Source organism: Zalophus californianus, chromosome 14 (assembly GCF_009762305.2).
Source record: "Zalophus californianus isolate mZalCal1 chromosome 14, mZalCal1.pri.v2, whole genome shotgun sequence".
Classification (NCBI taxonomy): Eukaryota; Metazoa; Chordata; class Mammalia; order Carnivora; family Otariidae; genus Zalophus; species Zalophus californianus.
In genome coordinates this window covers 86,610,620-86,616,619 of record NC_045608.1, presented here as the reverse complement: position 1 = coordinate 86,616,619, position 6,000 = coordinate 86,610,620, and positions in this window count along the sequence as shown.

Genomic DNA, 6,000 nt, shown 5'->3' with positions numbered 1-6,000 from the left:
TGTCTAGGGAATCTTGTATCTATTCTGCAATTCATACATCTGAAAATTGCTAGCTATCTAAAGATTGTTAATCAGAGTTGTTCTTAATTAAAATACTTTTGAAGTTTTAAATATGTTTTAATTTAGACAATATTTATTAAAATTTTAATGTAAAAACAGTAACAAAGTTAAGATAATCTCCCCTCTCTCTGTTCCTCATCTTTATGCTCCTTAAAAATCATTGAATTTTTAAATTAAGAATTCCCAATAAGTGTGTTCCCTTTTCTTCTCACTCCCTTGGCCCAAAGAATTAGAAAAGGCTTTATTTTGACATGATTTTTACATTTTCTTTTTTCTCTATCAAACTCATGTGCACTGAGTGATATAATCAACAGATTTACAAAGTTAATAAATGGTAGTTGGAGTTATAACACAACAATTTCTGACTGGAGGGGAGCTCTTCTCAAAATGAGCACAGAAAGGAAACTTCAAATCAGTACATTTTTCAGCCATTAATGAATCAATAGAGTTTAAAAAATCACATGACACTTAAAAGATTTCAAATGTTTTCACATAATTTTCCAAGAAACAGTCAACAGTGGTATATTTTCTCACATCTCTACATTCCAGGTACTTTATTCCTTGACAAGCCAGATAATTTCACTATTCTACAAAAAAAAACTAATTATGCCTGTAAGTAGGTATCCTTACTCTATTACCTCAGAAAAAAAGAATGTGAAACATACCACAATATTTAAATATGTCTCATATAAAGTGGTCATATTTAATATGAAACCATTAGGGGTAAAGTACCTACATTTTTATACATATGTAAATGTTTTTGTTTTATTAGATTTTCTTTATTCATGAACATATCTACCTAGACTGAAACATTCAGATACCACCTTCCCCACTCTGCATAAGGAGGGAGCAATTCTCGGAACAGACTCCTATTTCCTGACCACAGGAATAACTGTATGACCCATCATTCTGGCCATAGTGAAGCATGAACATGTGATCCAGTTTAAGCAATTTAGAGTCTTGGCTAGGATCTCTCTGCTGGACCTTAGTGGAAAGAAATTCCAGTTCTCTGCTGATGACAAAACTCTAACAACGTGACCCCAGGGCTGCCAGCCACTAGGTTCCCCACCTCATCGAAAAGCTTGAGAGAATAAAGTTGATGTGCAGACTATAGGCTCGGGACAGCACAAACTTCCAGGTTAGAGTTCCTGAGACCCATCCACCAAGCCACAAAATTAAAATCTATAGTTTGGGAAAGTAAGGGCATTCCTTCTTTAAAGATGGAGTAAACGACATTCTGCTTCCTGATAACCACCACCCCCAACAAAATCAAGTGAGGTCTTGCCGAACCCTATCTTTCCTTGACACTCATCTCCCTTACAATTACTTCTACAGTCCTGGCACATAATAGGAGCTCAATAAATACTTTGAGTGAATGAATGAATGAATGAATCAATGAATTCATTAACACTGAACTGTACCATACAGTTAGTGAAGGTGAATTAGTAAACAGAGGAACACAGTAATTTAGAGCTCATATTGAGAGGTGTCTTTAAATGGCTCTATAAGCATATAGTCTTTTCTGGATACTATATTCAGCTTAAGCACACAACACCCAAAGAAAGTGAGAGTCCCATGGAGAGAGGAGTCTGAGGCTACCCAAATGGGGCAAGAGACTTTGAGTTAAAAAGCTGGAGAAATGGGTCTCCCAGCTACCAAAGGGGATCTGAGCCACCCCAACTGTTATGGACTGAATGTCTGTGTCCCCCTAAAACTCATACGTTGAAACCTTAACCTTACCCAGTGTGAGAGTATTTGGAGGTGAGAATTTGGGGAGGTAAATAGATTTAGATGAGGTCATGAGGGTGGGGCTCCCGTGATGGGATTAGTGTCCTTAAAAGACCCCAAATAACTTGCTTCCTCTCTCTCTACCTGCACATATGGAAGAAAGGCCATGTGAGGACATAGCAAGAAGGTGCTGTGAGCAACCCAACAAGAGAGGCCTTACCAGACATGGATCCTGCTGGCACCTTGATTTTGAACTGTTAGTCTCCAGAACTGTGACAAATAAATGCCTGTTGTTTAAGCCACCCAGTCTATGGTATTTGGTTATAGCAGCCCAAACTAAGACAGATGTTCTTATCAGGATCAGGCCCTGTGTCTCAGAGTCGGCCTCATTATGGAATGTAATGGCTAATTTCAGCTCCCCGCAGAAGACTTAATTTTATTTGAGGCAAGTTTTACTGTGTTTATTGAGGCTATACAAAGCATAATAAAATTTACATTTTTGGGGTGCCTGGGTGGCTCAGTCGGTTAAGCGTTTGCCTTCGGCTTAGGTCATGACCCCAGAGTCCTGGGATTGAGCCCCACATTGGGCTTCCTGCTCAGTGGAGAGCCTGCTTCTCCCTCTCCCTCTGCTGCTCCCTCTACTTGTGTTCTCTCTCTCTCTCTGTCAAATAAATAAGTAAAACCTTTTAAAAAAATTTACATTTTATAAAGTGACTACCATTTGTTCACTCTGAATTTTATTTGGCTGCTATTTCTCTGTTAGGTCGAGTTCCATGATTGACTGTTGAATACAGTAAATATTCATTATGTAACTTTTACAATTGGATTCATTCTGGATCAGGGGATATTGGACAAAATGCCTGTCCTCATACAGTTTACATTCTAGTAGGAGGGATGGGGTGGGGGGAAACAGGATAGACAGATAACAAACATGTAAACAAATGAACATGCAGTATGTCAGAGAGTGACCTCCAGTTCTGGCCATGACAAACCATTTCCTATCTGATTAACTATCTCATCAAAAACAACTACAGGAAAACATGAAGAAGGCACTGGAGAACATCCAAGTTTGACAGATTACAATACTCAAAGCAGGAGAACACAGGCGGTCCACATTTACACTGTCACTTTCCCTAAGCACATTTTCCAAAAGGCAGCACATAGGAAAAGTGTCCAAGCTGAATGGCAGTCTCAACCAGGTAAAGAGACAACAGTCAGTATTTGGGGCTGTCAAAGCATTTTGGACTTGAAGGGCAAAAGCAAAGAAAGAAGAAAATCACAGAGAAAAAGCCTAAAGATCTTCATACAAATTCCCCCCAAGTCATTGTTTTCACGGACAGTGTAAGAGAAGAAGAAAAAAGAAGAAGAAAGAAGAAAGAAGAAAGAAGAAGAAGAAGAAGAAAAAGAAGAAGAAAAAAGAAGAAGAAGAAGAAGAAGAAGAAGAAGAAGAAGAAGAAGAAGAAGAAGAAGAAGAAGAAAGAAAAAGAAAGAAAGAAAGAAAGAAAGAAAGAAAGAAAGAAAGAAAGAAAGAAAAGAGAAGGAAGAAAGAGGAAAGAAGAAAAAGAAGAAAGAAAGAAAGAAAGAAAGAAAGAAAGAAAGAAAGAAAGAAAGAAAGAAAGAAAGAAAGAAAGAAAGAAAGAAAAAGGAAGGAAGGAAGGAAGGAAGGAAGGAAGGAAGGAAGGAAGGAAGGAAGAAAGGAAGGAAGGAAGAAAGAAAAGAAAAAAGAAAAGAAAAGAAAAGAAAAGAAAAGAAAAGAAAAGAAAAGAAAAAAGAAAAGAAAAGAAAAGAACGAACGAACCCTGGGGAAAAAACAGCAACAGGATGGCTAAAGAGCCACACAGAGCCTTTAGCAGCTAACAGTTACTGGGGAAACAGGTTGGAGTTCAAGAGGGAGTGATCTTGGTAAACATTCAAGCTTGAAGTTGAGATCCTAGAGTGGCTGAGGAGCAGTAGCTATGTCAGAAAACTAAGGAGACAAGCTTCAACAGACCAGACTTAACAATGCTCACAATCAAGTTTCAAAAGAACCAAGACAATATGCCAATTTTCTAGCTGACTTCCAGAAGAAAATTAGCCCTCTTCAGAGGAAGATAGTAACAGTCCAGAGTTCTTAAAATGTTTCATCTACGATGTTCATCATCCAATCAAAAAATTATCAGAAATGCTTAAAAACAACAACAAAAACAGGGCCAAAGGACCCCAAATCAGGCAATATGGAAAAAACAGACAATAGAAATGGACCTGGATAAAAAATCTCAGCTGAAAATGGAATCTACCAAAGGGAACCAAGTCGAGAGTGGAATCAAAATGAATACCATTAAAAATTTACTAGGTAGGCCTAACCACAAACTGGAAATTGCAGATGGGAGGACTAGGTAATTCAAAGATAGATCAATAAAAATGATACAATCTGAAAAGGTGAGAAAATGGTTGAAAAAAGACTTACAGATCCATAAAGTACAGTAAATCCCAAGTAGGATAAATACAAAGAGAACCACACCTCAGCGCATCATTAATTGGACTACTGAAAAATAAAGACACAGAGAAAAACTAAAATATAAAATGAAATAATAAAGAGAAAGGGGAAAATCTTTTTTTTCCCAGAGGATTACACATAATTTACAGAGAAAGGACAGTGCAAATGGCAGCTGATTTCTCATCCACAACAGGGTCCAGAAGACAATGACATGACATTTTAAAAGCAGTTACAGAGCAAAAGAAAAAGTCAACCTAGAATTTTATACCCAGTGAAAATATCTTTCAAAAATCAGGATAAAATAAAGATAATTCGGTTAAACAAAAGGTGAGAGAATTCATTGGAATTCCACTGGAAACAGTGGAAAATACCATTGGAAACATTGAAATGTGTTTTTGTTTTTTTTTTTTTTTTGAGAGAGAGAGAGAGAGAAAGAGTGTATGAGTGGTGGGAGGGGCAAAAGGAGAGAATCTTCAAGCAGACTCCCCACTGAGCACAGAGGTGGATGCCAGGCTCGATCTCAGGACCCTGAGATCATGACCTGAGCCAAAACCAAGAATCTACACTTAATCATCCGAGCCACCCAGGTGCCCCTGAAATGTGCTTTAAATAGGATTTAGCTACTTTCAATTTCAGTTAATTGTCCTAATTCTCTAAATTTTCCAAGCTAGTCATATGTGCTGATAGGGTTTAGGACAACTATTCAAAGTTTATAACAAAGAGATTATGTTTTAATGATACTGGGCTAGGTAAAATATAAATGGCTATTTCCCAGAAGTGGGGAAGGGAATTTACCTTGAATTCATCCTAACAATTACCATAGGAACAGAGGTAGTGATTTTTTTCTATCCATTTAGGTGCAGGCAAAGAAGCTAGAATGTAGAGTGTAAGTATAGTTAGAACTACTTCCAGAAGGAAGTTCTTGTTCAGGTTGGGCTTACTACAAAATGACAGGAAGTTTAAGAGAACTGGCTGAGCATGGGTATAGGAAATGAGAAGGAAAGGGGGGATGGAGTCTTTTGTCTGCTATAAAGCATGAAAATGTGGCTCCTAGCACAACAGGGCACAATGAATGTCTCAGGCAATCTGATCGAACACATTAGCAATAAAGCAGAAGTAACATTTTCCTTTATGCACCAAACATGTGGAGAAGCCCTCCCAAGAGTTACAATTCAACTCCACCTAATCGTGTTCCCATATTAGTTTATCAGGCACTTTTCTTTTAAGTGAGCCTTTCCAAGGCCACGCAAGGGGAAGCCATGTTCCCTTCCTCAGGATTAAAAGATGAAGCCCATAAGACACACTACAAGTCAGGCCCCATAAATGGTTACCTGCCAGTGCCTAGACAGAACATCTTTTGTTTAAGCTAGAGTAGTACCCTGGAGGAAAAGCAAAAAGCAATTCATTTGCTTAGGCTAAAGTTTCCTCCTGATAATCAGAAATAAAAACTCTAAATAGAAAACACCAAGTAGAGGAAGTATATCATATTGGATGACAGCATGGATTTTGGAACCAAACTACATGAGTGTGTAAGTTGGTTCTGTCACTTATTATCTTTGTGACCTTACAACGTTCACCTTTGCATCTGTTTCCTTTTTATGATGCTCAGGTGCCTGCCTCACAGTGGGCCGTTTTGAGGATATAAAATATATGTTAAGTAAGAGTTAGTGGTATATAGATTAGCAAAATTTAGGTTTGCTATGATTATTAAGAGATGAATGATGTAAAATCCAGCT